The following is a 20,534-nucleotide window of genomic DNA, read 5'->3' as shown; positions in this document are numbered from 1 at the left end:
TTTCCTTTCCAATGACGATGAAATAGATAGAACACCTACTCGGCTGTCTGTGGGAGTATTCCATAATGCTCTGTAGATGGTAGTTAGCGCTTTGGCATTTTTATTCCTATTGTGTACAGTACCTACTTATTCTTTTGGATGTAAAGACACCTTCCAATCAAATAACATATTGCAGGCTTAAATTTTTCTTGAAAACAACTGTAATTCCAATCACGAAAGAATGAAGCAATATAGCGGTCAGTTATATCCATGCTAGGCTGACTTGTGTCACCTAGATACACCCTCATCGTTGGTGTTCATCAATGAAACTATTATCACGAATAGAAAAAAATTGACTTCCTGATGTCTACACTCAATTGATTGACATGAAGTCTTTAGAAGTATTAAAATTGATTGATATTTAATCAACCAGATTATGAAGCATCAAATTAATTGACTTAAATTGATCCAGTCAATTAAAATTATGAACTTATTATGAAGTACTAATAAAACGAATTGAGTTCAGATTGATATAAAATCAATTAATATAAAATCATTAAAAATTAATTACCATTCAATTTAGCCTATCCTCCTTCCTACCCCCACAAAAAAATTCAAAAATTCAAAAACAGAGAAAATGGGGTGGAGTACGAAAAGTAAATTTCAGTATAAGAATACCATTTCTTACCATCTAAAAGTGCCAGGGACACTAAAGTTTGTACCACTATGTTTGGTACTGAGGTGCGCTGGACCATCGATCTATAAACTTAACTTTCCACACCTCCACCCCCTTCTATTTTCAATTCCTAGATTCAACATTGCTAATGTACTCATTTTGTTCTTTTTCTAGGAATTTTGTAGAAAAAACAGAAGGAAGACATTCCATTTTTAAAAACTTAAAAAGTAATGTTTTTTTTTTCTTCTGAAGACATGGAGCAAAAAAAAAAAATAATAATAATAAAAAATTGATTGAATCCCAACCTGGTATATGTGACTGATTTAAAAATATGTCATATACCATACAGCAATGACATATTAAATAATTCTACATTTGATTTTTAAGTATTGTACATTACCAAAGAAAAGCAACCCTTGAACGTAAATATCAATTAAGTCAAAGATTGAACAAATGCAAATATATGTGCACCATACAATAGTTTTGACATAAAACTTATCAGTCACTTATGGAACAATAGGTCTGCTAAAACATATTTCAAATGTTTCGTAAACCACTCCATGTGTAAACTAACTAGAGCTGTGATAAGCTTAAACTATTTTTATAATACAATTTCAATAACATTTAAAATTTGTTCAATCCTTTATTGTTATTGATTTACTTACAAGACACAATTGATATTCTGTGAACTTTGCAACTTCCTCACTGTAAATTAACCCTCTTAGGTGGGTAAAGTGCAGATTTTGTTGACTTTTGAAATAAGAAATTTATAATAGTAGATACTGAAATGATAATGTGGTAATATAACTGGCTAAAAGTATACAATCTACAATTGTGTTAATATTGTAGGTTGTGTTTACATTGATAAACTGATTAGAAATAGAACCATATAAAACCCCATAATCTAAAAACAGCTAGATATTTTTTTTAATAAAAAGGTAAGCATTATCCAAAAGGTCCACTGATTAATCGGAGAAAAGAAAGTATAATACATAGGTCTCTCCAATTATTGAAATGCGCACCATCATACCGGGATTCAATATTTTAAAATTAATTATGTCAATATCAGGAATTATTCCTCATGATGACATAAATGTTGAAATATTGAATCCTAACATGATGGCATGCATTTCAATACTTAGAGTATGTATTATACTTTCTTAAGCATTATCATTGTGTATAATTGAATGTTCTGATATAATAACATTTTTGAAGTTATATAAATTCAATAGGAATATCGTACATACACCATAAGTTATAAAGTGTGCTGAATAGTCCCCTCTCTAGTATCCAAATACATTCCAAGGTCCCTAGCGTCCTGCATATCGCAGGATTCTCCTGGAAATCGGGATGGCCTCCCGCACTAATGCATGAATCTCCAGGAAAATGACCCATCCTATGCAAATTCATTACATTTGCACAATTTTACTAATTCAGGCGAGACTTTTTTTATAAATTGTTTTGCGAACCCACCGCTCTCCAATATTAATAATTTAGAATACAAATAAAATTTTATTTTTTTGGCCAACTAGCGTACCCACCGCCTGGAAATTTCAGAAAATATTTCAAGTTTTTTTTTCTTATTTTTATTATGCCCACTGCTGCCTTGAAATCTCAAAAATAAGATTCCTAGTATAAATTTAAAGCATTTAACCATCCCATTTAATACTACACTGTTTACATTCAACAATAAAATTTTATTTTATTTTATCTTCCGTCAGGATGTTTTGGCAAAACTATTTGCTAAACAAGAAAACAAAATTTTTATTTTATTTCCGCCTGTCTCTGACAAGCTTTAAAAAAATAAGTTTGTATAACAAGGAATAAAGAAAGCCTCGCCTTATTTATTAATTGTCTCAAGGAAATCAGTGACAACAATGGGTATCACCATTATCAGCAAAATAAAATTATTAATGTGTCAAGCTTACCTAACAAGATCTCCTAGGAGTGACTTCTTCCAAATTGGGACCCCTGACACTTAGTAGTTCAAAATGTAGTTTTTTACCTATAAAGTTTTCAATTGTAATTATTTAATCTAAAGCCTACTACATTATCATTTGAATATGAAATAAGATCTTAATGTTTTTTATAATGTATTACGATATTAAAAGATTAATTTCTTTCACAGGTATTACTTAGTAATAGAATCCTATGATGAGATCACAATGTGTACAAGAAGAACATACACCATCCAAACATTCAGCGTGATAATGGTAATTCTAAATTTTCATGCATATGAGGCGGTGAGGTTTCTTTACCAGCCAACAGACCATTCAGCAGTAGAGGGAAAACAAACACATGTTACCTGTATCTTCACAGACATCACCGATATGGAAGGAAAATATGATGTCATCTGGACTAAAGACTCTTACATCATCAGTGAACCAAGTAATGGATTTGATCTGGATCGGTTTAGTTTTCACAATATATATGCAAGCAGCCGACACTTTATAAGGATTGATCCTGTCAGGAGGGAGGATGCAGGAGGGTACAGATGTCATTTTTCACTATATGGTGACATACTTCTATCATCCAACATTTGTACACTAACCATTCGTAAGATCCCATCAGCAGAATACCCACTCATTGTGGTTGGAAAGCCAACTTACAAGACTGGTGACGAGGTCACAATAACATGTTTCTGTGAAAAGACAAATCCAATGGCAAAGCTGGAATGGTTACGACCATCAAAAAATGGAGTACTAGGACTAACTAATAAAACCAGAGAAAATAACACTCATGTTTGGATTGAAGTTACAGTTCCTGCAAACCTAAATCTCAATGGTGTTTACTTTGAATGCAGAATAAAAGTGAGAGATGAAATTGCTCCAAGATACAAAAGCAGTGAACGTCTTCATATCATCGATGGTAGCGAGCTCTTCAAAACTACATCTAAGAAACCACCCAGACAGACACAACAACAAATTGTGACAAGTTCCTTATCAACAGATAATGTGTTGAGTGCCTCAAAGGCAGAAAACAATGAAGCTTCTTATAAAGGAATTTTATGGATAATTGCTGCATGTTTACTAATTGTACTCATACCATTCAGTATTTTACCAACACTGATTTACTCAGAATTTAACGAAAATAACCATGAAATTGATTAAATGTAACCAAAACAAAACAAAGGCATATATTGCATAGTAGGAAAAAGGGTAAACTCCCAACGCTATGAGCTCACAGTCTGTATCTTGTTATAATGTTTTCTAAAGAAGTTCAATTAAATAGTGGACCTGGACCTACTAAACTACGCATAGACGGTCCGGAAAATAATATGATATCTGGTAATAGACTTCAATCAGTACTTAATTTTACCACAAACTGCAGAATCATCAAATGATTACATTTGTTGTATTTCAATATTCATTCTGTAAATTGCCTTCGAACTTTTTAATATTTCCAATTCTTGCCATTTTGTTTTATTATATTATTATGTAACCTTTGGAATGCAATTTTGTATTTCCTCCCCCCTTTTTTTTTTGTTTTCTAAAGAAATTAATTTTGTAGCATAATTGAGTATAGGCTTGCTACTATTATTGTTTATGTTACAATATGCTAATTAGCTGTAATGATACGCGCGGAGCTAATGACATGCAAACGCACAGGCATACGTTTTGTTGTATTAAAATGGTTGAGTTACAATAATGTCTTGTTGGACTGCTCTGTGGGTTATCTGAGCGAATACATCACAACTAGCGACGAGGATTTACGTAAATCCATGATTGTATTACCGTACTCGCGCGAATAAGCGCTTAAAATATTTTATTGCACTTTCTGAGGGGCAGTTATTCAAACAGGGCGCTTATGAAAACTGAGTGGAAATTGAGGGGCACTGATTATGGAAATAGATGAAAATCGAGGGGTTTTTATGGGAAATTATTAATTTCAAGAGGCACTATTTTGAATGAAAAAAGATTATATAAGGACATTACGAATGGTGGTTAGAAAAGATAATTGTCCAGAGAACATGGCTCATGACAAGAATGCGTAAATATTTACATAACAGCAAAATAACAGATGCAATTAGTGGTGGTGGGTAGTGGTTAGCTTGTTAGCCATTAAGGCCCTATAATTTATTCATTTTAATTGTTTGGGAAACCCAATGTCTCATATTTGTTTACTATGCCCTACCATAGCTGTAGGTTTTATAAAAGAAAAAGGAATAGCCAGAATAGTTCGAATTCACGCTATCAAAACAATTATACCTTTTGCCAAAGTACCCTATTCCATGTGTCTGCACAGCCCGCACAAAAATGAAGCTTAGATCAGCCGCAGTTGATCTAAGAAGTTTGTTGTTGTTTGATCACGTGGTCATATCATTCATTCACTTCACTGGTTACCAGTAAAGCAAAGAATAATATTTAAAATACTGCTGGTCACTTACAAAAGTAAACTATATAATTCACCCACGTACATCCGAGAACTCATTGAAGAGCATCGTTCACATCGCTCACTAAGATCTGCATCTAAAAAACCTCCTGCATGTTCCTAAAACATCTACAATCACTTATGGCAGCAGTGCCTTTTCCTCATCATCTCCCCTTAATTAGAACATACCATTATTTATAAAAGAATCAAAATCAGTGGACACATTTAAGTCACTACTTAAAACCCATTTATTTCAACAATTAACTGTTTAATAATTTATATCATGTTCTTTCACAACGGAGTGGCCTGCTTTGTCTCTTGGGGCCGCTATCTTGGTCGCAGACTCTGAGCACCTGTTCACCTATGGCAGGGCAAATGTGAAACTTGCTCCTTTGTTCGCGCCACCTAGGTAGGGGACCGGGACTGCGCTAGGGCAGAGGCGGATAGTTGACCCTTTGAGACCTAGCGTTGTTTTGCCACCACACCCTATTACAGTATATTGTAAATTCAACATCTTTTCTATAATTTCTATAATTTTATGTAAAGCGCATAGAGGCACTGTGCAATATGCGCTATATAAATGTAACTTATTATTATTATATCGTCTCGCTTCAGCACATGTTTACAGAGTACATCTGTAGGCTACGTCATATTTTTTTTTGGATGGTTCAACCTCATTAAAATGGTTAAAATATTCAAGAAATGGTATTCTAGTGTTGCACTATTTACTATTTCAATATTTTGTTCCAAATGGTTATTTTACATGTACGGTATTTTGCGAATGCATCACTCCATTTCATTTCTTGCTAACGATGTCGCGTTTGAGCCTAGACTCAGAAATACTGGGATAGTGTCCAACAGGGGATAGTTTTTTGTATATCATGTGTTCCAAGCGGCCTGTAGGCCTATATGTACACAGTATATATTTTTCCAATGTCGTATGGATCAGGGGTGTCATTTTAAGCCGGCGGCCGGCGCAATCTCCGTCTATTATGATTTTTGAGCCAGCTAAAAATAAAATAGTGGGCCTGAAACCTAGGCTCATCATGGGCTGGTCCTTGCCAAGCCCTAAGAACCAATACTTTACTTTCTAAATACAAAATCTGATGTCGTAAATCATGATATTTCTTGACCAAGCAAAGTACTTGTTAAAACAAGAATTTCTATTCTTTCAAAAGCCATTATTGAACAACACACGATCGAAGCGACAGCAAATCAACCAACATGGGGAATCCCCGAATTGGTTCGCACATATTCTTGTAAATGAGTTCGACTCAAAATTGAACCACGGAGCAGGCTTGATTTGATTTTCATAATATAATTTTGCTGGTTTATTAATAAACGTAATTTATCTTGGTACAGTAGTATGTGTTTCAATCATTTAATAAATTTATTCATTGTGTTAACTTTTCAAATTATAAGTGATGAGCTGGAAATATTTGTGTTCTTTTCACTCTACTTGCATCATGTTTGAATGACCACACTTGATTGAAGATGACGACATGCATGTGGTACTGTGTATGAAGCCTACGCCAAAAACATGGAGAAAGTCCTTTCTAAATCAAGCATTTACCATGAAAATTTAAACAGCATTCTTCTAGGCATAAGCTTACATTTTGTACGATACTAAATCATCACAACAAAGCAAATAAAATTTTAATTTCACTCAAACACGAACAACGTCCAACCAAAGAACACCGTTAAATCGGGTCTAGCACCGATTGAGCGTAGAACATCTGAACAACTTTGTAGAGAACACATGATCGGCCGTATAACGTATGCTATGAAGCAAGAAGTAAAGAGCCTCGTCCTCATAATATAGCATAGAATATGCGTGTATATTTTGTAAGATATTGTATTTAATCATCACAAATACTGTAATAAGTAAAAAAAAAAATTCTGGCTGAGCCTTGAACCCTGATCGAGCGAAGAAAGACCACGTGATCCACCCTACGAAGTATGCTAGGAAGCAAGAAGTAAACAACCTCGTCCGTCATAATGGCATGTAATATGCGTGTATTTCTTGTAAGATATCTAATCATCATGAATACTTTTAATGTTTTATTAACATATTTTCCCACGTCGTCACTAACAAAAACAACATTGACAGTTGATTTAAAAGAATATATGTATACAAGCCACTCTACAAAGAACGGTATATGAGGTGGATCAGGGTGGATGCAGAGACCATTTGCATCCTCGCTCGTACGTACAGTGGTCATGATGTGAGTAAACTAAAAATAATGCAAATGGACCAATTCCGGCGCATGATCTTGTTTTGAAATGATAATGATTCAATAATCTATTCAATGATAGAAATAAATATATACTGTATAAAGTTATACGTTTAAATAAAACTTTTTTTTTTCAAACCTCCGTGGTTCAAACTCCATGGACGTGGTTCAACGTACATTCACCTGAACTAATTCAGGGATTCCCCATGTGCGTTGATTTGCTGTTGATTCGATCGTGCGTTGAACAGCAACAACTTTCCACAAGTAGAAACATCTTTGTTTTTAAAATTATATGTTTGCTTAATGTATTTTCACATGAAAACAATTAAAAGCTTGGAGAAGATATGATTTTCGTTCACCGTTAATTTATGCTACATTCTAAGCTTATCTTGACAACAAAGTGGCTTCTGCAAATTAGTTAGCTTCGGGCACCTCTGCAAATTAAAGAATGCCGACGCTAATTTCGAGGGCTGTAGCAATGTAGATTATTATTCCATTGTATACAAATACAATATTTAGATAATAATAACGCGTATTCAATTACGTTTTTTTTTTTACATGCAAGAAGACTATATTTTTATTTTGTATAGCTATAAATATAAAAACAAATTATAGAAATTTAGCCTTGACGAAGGACAGTGTTCTGTCCCAAAAAGCTAGGCATTTATCTCACTGGCTGTTTTACTTTTACATTTCAATTTTAGCTTTTAATTACCAATTTTTTATCTCATTGTTTTTTTCAGTATTTTGCCCTTTTGGATTATAAATAGAAGTTGTTATAATTTATTTATTTTTTGTATATTTGCAAAGGTAATTAAAAATACCTGCATGAAGAAAAGGCATAGTATTAGCTGTTATGTAGATGAAAGTAAGAAAACTAGTTAGTAGATAGAATCAGATTGCTGAACTGCAATTGAATGTATAGTTTAAAAAGAAACACTGTGAAAGAAAATATATAATTACAGAACAAACATTGTATGGTGTGCTATCCATTTATTTGTTATTGAAAATTAAATTAACCACAAAAGTGTTTGTTGGATTTTTACTTTAAAATAGTGTTTAATACATTCTAAAATCAAACATTGCAACACCATTCAAAACTTAAAATACAACACTTTTAAATGGCATCTTACAGTAATTATTTTTCATTTTTTTCTTAGGTAGTGAGGGGGAGAGACCCCATCCCAAACCCACCCCCGTTGTTTGTATCACTGAAGGATTAGCATTTTATTGAAATACAGCGGTACACATGTTTTATTTATATTTCGACTTAATGTAATAAAACTTATTATTTTTATTATTTAACACATAAACAGCTTCTCCACATAATATAACAGTAGGCCTAAAGAATAAAAATATATAAAATACAAAACAACATTTAAACATAGGCCTACAAGACTAAAAAATAAAACTATACAAAAGCAATATAGGTATTAAGCAGACAAGGCCTATATATACTTAATTTTAAATTAAACTAGCCTGTACATGAACTGACATCCGTCATAACCTAGAGTAGGCCCTATATAATTACAATAATTTTAGAGAAAATAAGTTAAACTAAATAATATCTTGAATTAATAAAACTTTACATTTTTCATAAATAAGTTGATTAAATTGCTACATTTGAAAAATGATACTGGGATGTAATAATTGATCAATGTTAAAATGAAAGTGTAGTTTGATTGACCCATGGTAAATTTAACATACATTGCCTAACATTGTCCGTCCGAAACACAGTATCTGTCTGTAACAATATTTAATAATGGTAGTAGCTTTAATTAAAATTTTATGTCAAGAACAATTGTACTATACATCTACACTACAAATATCCAAGGAGTTCTGTATGAATGGTAAAATTACATTACTAAATTAATATTTCCACCAATTTACTGATAGATTTTATGAGAAAAAATTAGCTAAACATAAACATCTTGAGTACAGTATAATTCATTTCAACCTTGTTTAACGTAAATTGGCCAATCAAAATGTCCGTACGTAACAACATTTGTTACGGACGGACACATTTTTAATTAAATCTTAAATTAAAATTTGAAAATCAACACAATTTTTATTAATTTATTTTGTAATTATCAATGTAGTAGAGATAGGTTAATATGTTTTTTTAATTGTAAACTATTGTATAGAAGCATGAAAAAACATTTAAGTTAATTTGCGTTACGGACGACGTCTGATTTTTGGACTACAGCGAATTAGGTATTTTTATTAATTACCAGCAATATTTAATAATTTTTCATGTATATTCATTAAGACATGTTTCACTCTTACACTTACCAGTAATCAAAGAATCTGAAAGATTTAAGGTATTTTATATAAAAGATATAGATATTCTTCTATTAAAATGTCCGTCCGTAACATTCATATTAGGCACGATCGACAAATTATCCCAGACGGCAGAAACGCGTCTAGGTCAACATCCTATCACGAACACGTCTGAGAAATCAACCATTCTAATTACCACGCTATAAGAATATTCATTTGCTACACGCTTGAATTACGGCTCGCGTCTGGACGACGGTGAATCGTTTGGACGCTTGTTGATCGTTTGAATGATTTTCTATTGTTTTCTTACACGTACATGTGGCTATACTTTCTCTATGCTTATATGAAGATTTGTAAATTACATGATAACGTGCCTGGAGGTTCCAGGGCGCGGTATGCGCTAACCGAATTCAATTGGAATTCCCTTTGTACGCCGCTCTGTAAATAGAACTATGTCGCGACTCTAAAAATAGCGCTGACGTTTTCTTGCAAAAGTAAAGGAGGGTAGCCTACATTCGCATTACAAATCACAAACATATTTCAAATATACTTTAAGTGTCATGGTAAGTCGGCGTTAAATTCTGGCCTAAATATAAAATCAAATCTAGACCTAGGTAGGTAGTTTGCCTATCATTTTTTATCCTCGCGCACGGCTGGTTACTCACAATTTTCTGAGGCTACTTTCTACTATGTCCCGTACTGTGTATACTATGCAGCAGTGACATTTTCTTTACTGTAAGTTCTACTGTAGGTCCTCCGAATCGAGAGATGTATATTTGGTTGACTAGTAAAATTTAGATAAAAACAATAACTTTGATTTATTATTTAACTGATCGAACTACAGAGTGCTCTTTCAAATAAAACTGCAGCGATCTTGAGGTCGAGTCTTGGGTGCAGAAAGCAGGGCCCAGAACCACGTGCGTAAACAAGTAGAGTACTGGGCAATTTAGAACTGTCCATTTTCAAACGGGGTATAACATTTTTTTTTTTTTAAGAATTACTTTTTTTTAGTTGTTTTTCTTTCTCTCTTTTATACATTGAACGTACCACATTTATGTGTGCCGCTGAAACAGAAGCTGCACCACAGCTGCACAGGATGGTGATCGCGCTTCTTAAAACTGATGGTGGCCAGCGACTCCAGCTGCGACTACATCGGAAATAACTAAAAAAAAATCGTATTTTTTAAAGTTATATTTGTTCGACTCGTAAAATCACTGCATATTGCGAAAGTCTCACCTATGTGCGCACGGTACTAGGCCTACTGAACGTCGACGTCCCAGTACCCAACCGACTATTATTTTTTAGCATCGACCAGGGACTTCCCCTAGTTTACATACTTCTGTCAGTTCTTGCACACACAAGCGGTATACAAAGAGACGTTCACTAGTAGGTAAACAAGTCCGTACTTACGTATAGGGCCACACAGTCAGTTGTATTATGATTCATTTTAAAGAGTCGTCTGGATGCGTTTTACGGTGCATCCAATCGGCCATAGTTAAAGGGGAGGAGCAAAGGCCAAAATGGAATATCAGCGTCCAAACGGTGTGCTATTCAAACGGTGTTTTCAGACGCGTTTTGGTAGAACAATAGAAAACGCGTCTGAACGCTGATTTGTCGTCTGGAATAATTTGTCGATCGCGCCTTATATACACCCTATATAAAAAGTGGTATGATCCCAGAATGCGGAGTTAAAATTTCATGATCTTTGTTTTGTTCCAGTAACTACAGATACCACCCATTCATATTAAAACAATTTTATTAAGTTTAAGTCAAAAATGATTTTTGACATTAATGCAACACCTAAAGGGATTATACTCTCAACCAGTTACTTGAGAAGGATTGTAAATGGGAGTGGACGTCACAGCAACAGGAAGCGTTCGAAACAGTCAAATCATTGATCACATCGGAGGAAGTTTTGACCCACTATGATCCGCAATTACCTGTTAAGTTGGCATGCAATGCTTCGCCATATGGATTAGGGACAGTCTTGTCACACGTTATGCCCGATAACTTCGAACGTCCAATCGCATACGCTTTTTGTACCCTTTCATCTGCAGAGCGTAACGACTCGCAAACTGATAAAGAGGAATTGGGACTTGTCTGGGGCATCAAGAAGTTTATCTTCAGGGGCGGAAATTCACCTTAATTACGGACCACCAACCGCTAACTCCAATATTCCATCCCGCGAAGAGTATTCCCACCACAACGGCATTGCGTTTGACACGTTACGCAATTTTCCTAATGCAGATGGACTTTCGCGATTGCCAATTGATTGCGCCCAACACCCTGATTTCACAGACCCAGATGATCTGTTGTGTGTATCACAATTAGAGAAGATGCCAATAACAAGTATGCAAATGCGCAGAGAAACTGAGCGAGATGTTAAACTTGCTCGGGTTTGTGAGTATACAATGAATGTGATTTCAAATCACTACAAGTATGCAAAAATGAACTCTCAATGTATAGCGGATGTCTCATGTGGGGATTACATGTCCTAGTTACATCAAAGTTACGAGACGATGTTTTAAGCATGATACATGAGGGTAATCTTGGGGTGGTAAAGATGAAGAATCTTGCTCGCGGATATGTGTGGTGGCCTGGTATCGACAACGACATTTAACAATTAGTTAAGGGATGGTGCTATTTTTATTGTACTTCGTGTACCACGGTTTCCTGATTGTTACCCATGGTAAACGGGTAAACGATGTTACTGCAATTTCATTTATGCAACTACACGCTGCTTTCGGTAATCCCCTTAACAAATTGACCAATGTTGACTGAGCAGCTAAGCATGACGATAGTAACCGCCCAGACAAGGCTTATTGGTTTTCACGACAACAATGCCTATTACACAGTAAAGGATTAGAACTTAATGCCACGGACCAATACTAACATGAAATATGCTATGGGTTATAAAAAAATTTAAAAAACACCGTCCACGGTTTTAACTTTTAAATATGTTAGCTAGGTTTTTCCTATTTACACCATTGTCAGCAAACAGAAATATAGTAAAAGTAAATAATGCGCTACTACTGTATAATAAAGTACAATTGTTATCCTGTGTAAACATCATAGAAACAATAATTTTATAGTATATTAGTATTTATAAAACTTTATTATATTGTCCTAGTCAGCTTGAGAACATTCACATGAAAAATTCCCATTCAGGAAGCCCCGAGCACTTTTCCCATAGCCCATCTTATTTTTAGCTACTTTATTTATTTATTTATTTTATATTTATTTATTTTTTTTATTTTTTTTTATTTTTTCTTTCAGGTGCAGTCCAGACCAAGCGATCAACAAGGAGAGCTGTGTTAGCTATTGAATCTATTGCTCACACCCATCCGACTGTTGAAGCACGTTTTCATTGCATGGCTGACTTTCTCGAAGAGTTATAATTATATTGAGAAAATCCAGAATACGATGTTTCTATATATACCCTTGCGTATCTAAAATATTTGGCATGGGGGACAAAGATTTTGAGTGCGGGATGCAAATGAAGTATGCCTAAATGGCAAACAAAAGTGAAGTGAGATGATTGTTAACTATAGTGAAATTTTTTGCTCCCTCAATTTCCAGTGGATAAATATTTCAAACCTTCTTCCAGCCTTCTTCCGTATGAGGACAACTGACAAGAAATAGAGCAACGATTGTATTTAAAGATTTAAATAACAAGGGATACTGATTAAAGGCAATGTAATAAATAATTCAGAATAAACAATGATGATACGGGCCATAGATAAAGGCCTGGGAACCAAGAACAAATTAACTATGAATAAATAATTTAGTCTGATCAAGTCTTTACTTAAACCCCTATTTGTGATATTAGTTCTAATTATCCATTATGATTTTGCCAAAAGCATCTAGGCGGAGGAGAAAATAAAATTTGATTGATGAATGGAAACATTTTCGAAAGATTTCAAGGCAGCATCTTGCGTAGGATTATAAAAATAAAATAAAATCTGAAACTTATGGTGCCATTTTATTTTCTAATTGCACTTGTCAATCTTATTTTAAAAAGTCTTGCCTCATTCAACAAACCCTAACTGGGCTAAAAACATTGTTTCAAAAATTAATTAGCTGTTGATTGTATTGCTCACACCCCCACCCTTCCACAGCTCAGAAGAGAAGCACATGTTCTGTTGCGTTGCTGAAATGATAAGACTCATTAAAATGTAGGGTACAATAACATAATTATTTTCAAAAACAAGCTTTTCTAATGTATTCATGAAACTAAATTAATTTAAAATGGTTGAAAGACACTTATAGGCCTATGTAGCTAAATTTCCATTATATTTTTGAAAAATGAATGAAACTTTCTACTGTAGTTGTTGCTATATATGGCCTACTTTAAAGTGGACTTGAAATGTCCTGTTCGATGCAGCAGATAATGGGATACACTGCATGCTGGTACTATGTTTTCATTGATGTGATGGAAATGTCTTTATAACTACCCTAATAGAGAAATAATTATATTTTTATGTGCGCTTTTTCAGTTTATATGCATCAGGGGTGGTCCACAGACCCCTTAAATTTTTATACCTCCTTATTAAAAAAGAGGGGTAGAAGAGTAGGCCTACATACAAAAAAAAAACAGGAGAGCTCAGTACTCTAACCCAGGGTAATTTTCGATTTAAATTCCAAGTAGCACTTCTCCCCATGTCTATGCAAACACCACCCCAACCCAACCAAGTTCAGCGCTTCGCACATCAAATTCCCCCAGTATATTCTCTGGATCCACCCTGTACACGAGGCTGGTAGAAGCATGGACCTCCATAAGTAAAAGTGCACCATACAATAGTTTTGACATAAAACTTATTAGGCATTTATAGACAACAATCCATGATGTTATTCATATTTACTTAAGAGATAAGGTTTCCTTTTTTATGGCAACACAATATAATACTTATATTTACCGATGAGAGGATTGTCATACTGCAATTGGCTTACATAAACCCCTCTGCTAAGAAATGTACACTGTCTTGAAAACGACTGAAATTCCAATCATGAAAGAATGAAGCTATATAGTGGTCAGTTATATCTCTGCTAAGCTGATTTGTGTCATCTAGATACACCCTTATCGTCAATGTTCATCAATGAAACTATTATCACAATTAGAAAAAAAATTGACTTCCTGATGTCTATATTCAATTGATTGACATGAAGTCATTAGAAGTATTAAAATTGATTGATATTAAATCAACCAGATTACGAAGCATCAAATTAATTGACTTAAATTGATCCAGTCAATTAAAATTATTAACTTATTATGAAGTACTAATAAAACGAATTGAGTTCAGATTGATATAAAATCAATTAATATAAAATCATTAAAAATTAATCACAATTCAATTTAGTCCATCCTCCCTCCTACCCCATAAAAATTCAAAAATAGAGAAAATAGAGAAAATGGGGTGGAGTACGAAAAGTAAATTTCTGTATAAGAGTGCCATTTACCATGTAAAAGTGCCAGAAACATAAAAGTTTGTACCATCGTTCTGTAAACTTAACTTTCTACACCTCCACCCCCTTCTATTTTCAATTCCTAGATTTAACATTGCTAATGTACTCATTTTGTTCTTTTTCTAGGACTTTTGTAGAAAAAACAAAAGGATGACATTCCATTTTAAAAAACTTAAAAAGTAATGTTTTTTTTTTTCTTCTGAAGACATGGACATTTCTGTGAACTTTGCAACTGGCTAAGTGTACAATGAACCCTGTCTGCTGGGTAATGTGCAGCTTTGTGGACTTTGAAATGTATAATACTGAATAGATAATGAGTACCACAATTGGCTAGAAGTACACTATCTAAACTATTTTTACAACACACAGGTTCAATAACATTTTTAATTTGTTTAATTCTTGATGTTATTGATTTACTTACAAGTTATAGTTGATATTAACTTTGCTATTGGCAAACTGTAAAATGGATCCTCCCTGATAGGTAAAGTACAGATTTTATTGACTTAAAAAGTTTATAATAGTACTGAAAAGATAATGTGGTAATATGATTTGCTAGAAGTACACTATCTAAATTTGTGTCAATACTGTAGTTGTTATTACATTGATAAACTGATTAAATGTTACAGTAATACCACATAAAAACCCATTATCTGAAAACAGCTACCATTTTGATGCCATCTCTTATTCAGTCCTGTATTGCGAACAACTGAAAAAGCAACATTTTTTATAAAGGTAAGCATTATCCAAAATGTCCACTGATTAATCACAGATAAGCAAGTACAATACATAGGCCTACTCCAAGTACTGAAATGCCCACCATCAGTTGGGATTCAATATTTTGACATTAATTATGTTAATATCAGGAATCGTTCCTTGATGATGACTTAACTAATGTCGAAATATTGAATCCTAAAACGATGGCATGAATTTCAATACTTGGAATATGTATTATACTTTCGTAAGCATTATCATTGCGTATAACTTAATGTTGTAATATAATACATTTTTTCTAAGTTGTATAAATTCAATAGAATACTGTACAGTACATACTCTACACCATTAGTTATAAAGTGCGCTGAATAGTCCTCTCTCTAGCATCCAAATACATTCCAAGGGTCCCGCATATCGCAGGATTCTCCAGGAAATCGAGATGGCTCCCACACTAATGCATGAATCACCCGGAAAATGACCTATTTTCGCCAAATTCATATTTGCACATTTTTTAATATCAATACAGTAGAACCTCGTTTTTACGTACCCCAGTTATACGAACCCTCGGTTTTACGTACGCCTCGTATCGACGATGACGTCATCAAAAACCCCGAAAATATTCAAAACAAACGGCCCTTTTCAGAGCAACCATAAGTAAAAAGACTTTAACAATAAACTATAACAATAAACAAACCATAATGCAACATATTTTCATTAAACAGCAACGTTGATTGAGTCTAATACCGGGCTGTTATAATCTAAAACCACGTGAACTGAGTGAGATGAACAACTACCGATGGTGCTCAAAATAATTGCTTTCCTCCTTAGCTTCGTGTGGCAAACCATGGAAACATTTGTCTGGTCGAATTTTCTACACGAAGCTGAGTAGGCATAGTTTCGTACACGAACGCTAATTGGTTGGCTCGCCCAGTGCAGCGCACATGGGTTTAGTTTGTCTCAACAGGCCCAGACAACACCAAAGCTCTGTTGTTTAAAATAGGCATGAAGGGGAATTCCCAAGTTATACCTTTGTCGTATAGGTAATCTTACAATATTTTCATGTTCTTTAGTTAAATAAAAGATATAAAATGATGAATTAATACACTAGACACATGGTTTTATTTGAACGCTTTATTATGACATCGTAAAGTGATGAATAAAAACACTAAACACATGGTTTTATTCGTAGGCCTAGAGGCTCGGTCGAGCCTAGCTACAGTAGGTAACATCGTTCATTCATACATACGTATATTGAGCGTTACGTACGTATTAGGTCAAAGGTTACCACAAATTTAACCCAACCTCTATTTTACGAATCCCCCGATTTACATACGCCCTCCGGTCCCGTACCGTACGTAAAATCGAGGTTCTACTGTAACTTGTTTTGCGAACCCACCACCTTCCAATATTAATAATTTAGAATAAAAATAAAATTTTATTTTTGGTCAATTAGCACACCCGCCGCTGTGAAAAACTGAAAATTTCAGAAAAAAACTTTCTTTCTTTTTATTACGCCCACCGCTGCCTTGAAATCTCAAAAATAAGATTCCTAGTATAAATTTGAAGCATTTAACCATCCCATTACTACACTGTTTACATTCAACAATAAAATTTTATTTTTATTTTATCCTCCGTCAGAATGTTTTGGCAAAATTATTTGCTAACAAGAAAACAAAATTTTATTTTTTTTTTACACCCGTCTCTGACAATCTTTAAAAAAAAAGTTTTTGAAACAAGAAATAAAGGAAATCTTGCCTTATTTATCAATTGTCTCACAGAAATCAGTAACGACAATGGGTATCATTATGCCCTGCAAAATAAAATTAATGTGTCAAGCTTGCCTAACAAGATCTAGAAGTGACTCCTTCCAAATTGGGACCCCTGACACTTAGTAGTTCAAAAGTTCAAAATGTAGTTTTTATCTATAAAGTTTTCAATTGTAATTCTTTAATCTAAAGCCTACTACATTATCATTCAAATATAAAATAAGATCCTAAATGTCTTCATTATGTATTATGGTATTAAATGATTAATTTCTTTCACAGGTATTACTTAGTTGATGAGATCACAATGTGTACACAAAGTACATCCACCGTTAAAACATTCAGTGTGATACTTGCAATTATAAATTTTCATGCATATGAGGCGGTGAGATTTATTTACCAGCCAAAGGAACGTTCCGCAGCAGAGGGACGACAAGTACACATTACCTGTATCTTCACAGACATCAGCGATGAAATGAAAAAAAGTTATGATATCATCTGGACTAAAGAGTCTAACATCATCAGTGACCCAAGTAATGAATTTGATCTGGATCGGTTTACATTTCACAATATATATGCAGACTATCGACACTTTCTAAAGATTAATCCTATCAAGAGGGAGGATGGAGGAAAGTACAGATGCCATTTTCACTATGGTGGTGAAATACTTCTAACATCCAACTTTATTACACTAACCATTCGTGAAATTCCATCAAAGAAATACCCACTCATTGTGTTTGGAAAGCCAACTTACAAGACTGGTGACAAGATCACAATAAAATGTTTTTGTGAAAAGACAACTCCATTGGTAAGGCTGGAATGGTTACGATCATCAAAAGATGAAGTGATAGGAGTAACTACCAATACTGGAGCAAATAATACTCATGTTTGGATTGAAGCTACAGTTCCTGCAACCCTAGAACTCAATGATGTTTTCTTTGAATGTAGAATAAAAGTGAGAGATGAAATTCCTCCACGATACTCCAGCAGTGAACGTCTTCTTATCATCAATGGCATTGGCAGCGAGTTCTTCAAGACTACAACTCAAAAACCATCAAGACAGACACAACAACAATATGTGACACATTCCTTGTCAACTGACACTGTGTTATATGCCTCAAAAGCAGAAGATGAAACTTTTGCTGAAGGGATTACGGTTAAACAGTCTTTTGGTTTAGGAATTGTTACTGGAGCAGTCATTACCTTAATTACCTTAATATTATTTCTAGCCATCAATAAATATTGGGGAAAACAAAAAAAGCTCTGATTACAGCTGCAATACTATGGAATTCTCTCGATGGAGATGAGTACTGTATCTGTATCATATGTGCTTGATCCAAAAAGGTAATAATATGAGGCGCTTATTGGTAAAATGTTTTTAGCCCGGTTCAGGTTTACTGAACGAGGCGAGACTTTTTTAAATAAAATTGACAAGTGCAATTAGAAAATAAAATCATTCTGGTTATTCAGTAGGCCTAAGAAAACAAAATTTTAGTTTTAATGTCCCACATTCGTCAATTTTTTATAAAATAAAGAAGCTAAAAACAAGGTATAAAATGTCTCGCCGTCCCGCACCTTAGAATCTTAGATCTCTCTCAAAATAGTTTTTATCCCTTTCCAATAGACGTAAAGAAGAATTAAAATGGATAATTGGAGCCAATACCACAAATAGGAGTTTAAATAAAGACTTGATCAGACTAAATTATTTATTCATAGTTAATTTCATTCTGTGGCCCGTATCATCATTGTTTATTCTGAATTATTTATTACATCGCTTTAATCAGTATCCTCTGTTATTTAAATTTTTAAATACAATTGTTGCTCTATTTCTTGTCAGTTGTCCACACACGGAAGAAGGCCGTCGTGTTTAAAATATATATCAACTGGAAATTGAGTGGGAAAAAAATTTTTAAAATAAGATTAGGCTATGGGAAAAGTTCTCGGGGCTTCTTGACTGGGAATTTTTCGTGTGAACTTTCTCAGGCCGACTAGGACGATATAATAAAATTTTATAAATACTAATATACTATACAATTAATATTTCTATGATGAAATACTACAATCCTGCACTGTACACACTCTGTCCATAGTGTGTTTACACAGGAGAAGAATTGTACCTTGTTATACAGTAGTAGCGCACTATTTACTTTCTGTTTGCCGACAATGGTGTAAATAGGAAAAAACCTAGCTAACATATTTAAAAGTTAAAACCGTGGACGGTGTTTGTTTTTTTTTACAACGCATAGCATATTTTGTGGTAGTTTTGTTCCGTGGCATTAAGTTCTAATCCTTTGCTGTGTAATAGGCATTGTGAAAACCAATGAGCCGTGTCTGGGCGGTTACTATCATCATGCTTAGCTGCTCAGTCAACAGTCACTGGTCCACTTCTTAATGGGATTACCGAAAACAGCGTGTGTTTGCATAAACGAAATTGCAGTAACATCATTTACCCGGTTACCGCAGGTAATGATCAGAAAAACATGGTACACGAAGTACAATAAAATTGACACCATCCCTAATGTAATTTTTGAATAATGAACTCATGTGTGTTGCTTTTGTAGTATGTTCAGTAAGTTGTGTAATATTTTGTTATATTTATCGGCATATATAGGAACTCAAAAAACGGCCTTAATGGTAATATGCCTATAAAGGATGGTGCTATGAATTTTTTTTAGCCAGATTTGTGCACGCATCTGGGTGCTAAATTGTAACAAGCATTTTGTCCTTACTCAAATTAGTACATGATAAAAAAAACTTACTCTGACGGTTTTTCTTTAGATTGTTTCACAGATATGCCCTCCGCTACAGCTGGCTTCCTTCGGGAACGACAGGCCCTCTGGACATCAACCTGCAGACTGGGTTTGATTTTGGCTATACGGCGTGGATACCTGGATTCCGTCTCCCTAGCGCGTCTCTTTGCATAAGGAACCGGTGCAGCGTTGAGTCTCTTGGTCTTCTCTAAAGCATTTGATGTGTTAGAAGAAGTTGTGGTGGTGGTAGTAATAGTACTGATTTTAGGACTGTTAGAAACTGGAATTAAATTGCAGCTATTTGTCG

This window comes from Anneissia japonica, unplaced genomic scaffold, assembly GCF_011630105.1.
Source record: "Anneissia japonica isolate Jap-2015-1 unplaced genomic scaffold, ASM1163010v1 scaffold2834_len698180_cov181, whole genome shotgun sequence".
NCBI lineage: Eukaryota > Metazoa > Echinodermata > Crinoidea > Comatulida > Comatulidae > Anneissia > Anneissia japonica.
Note: the sequence above shows the minus strand (reverse complement) of the source record.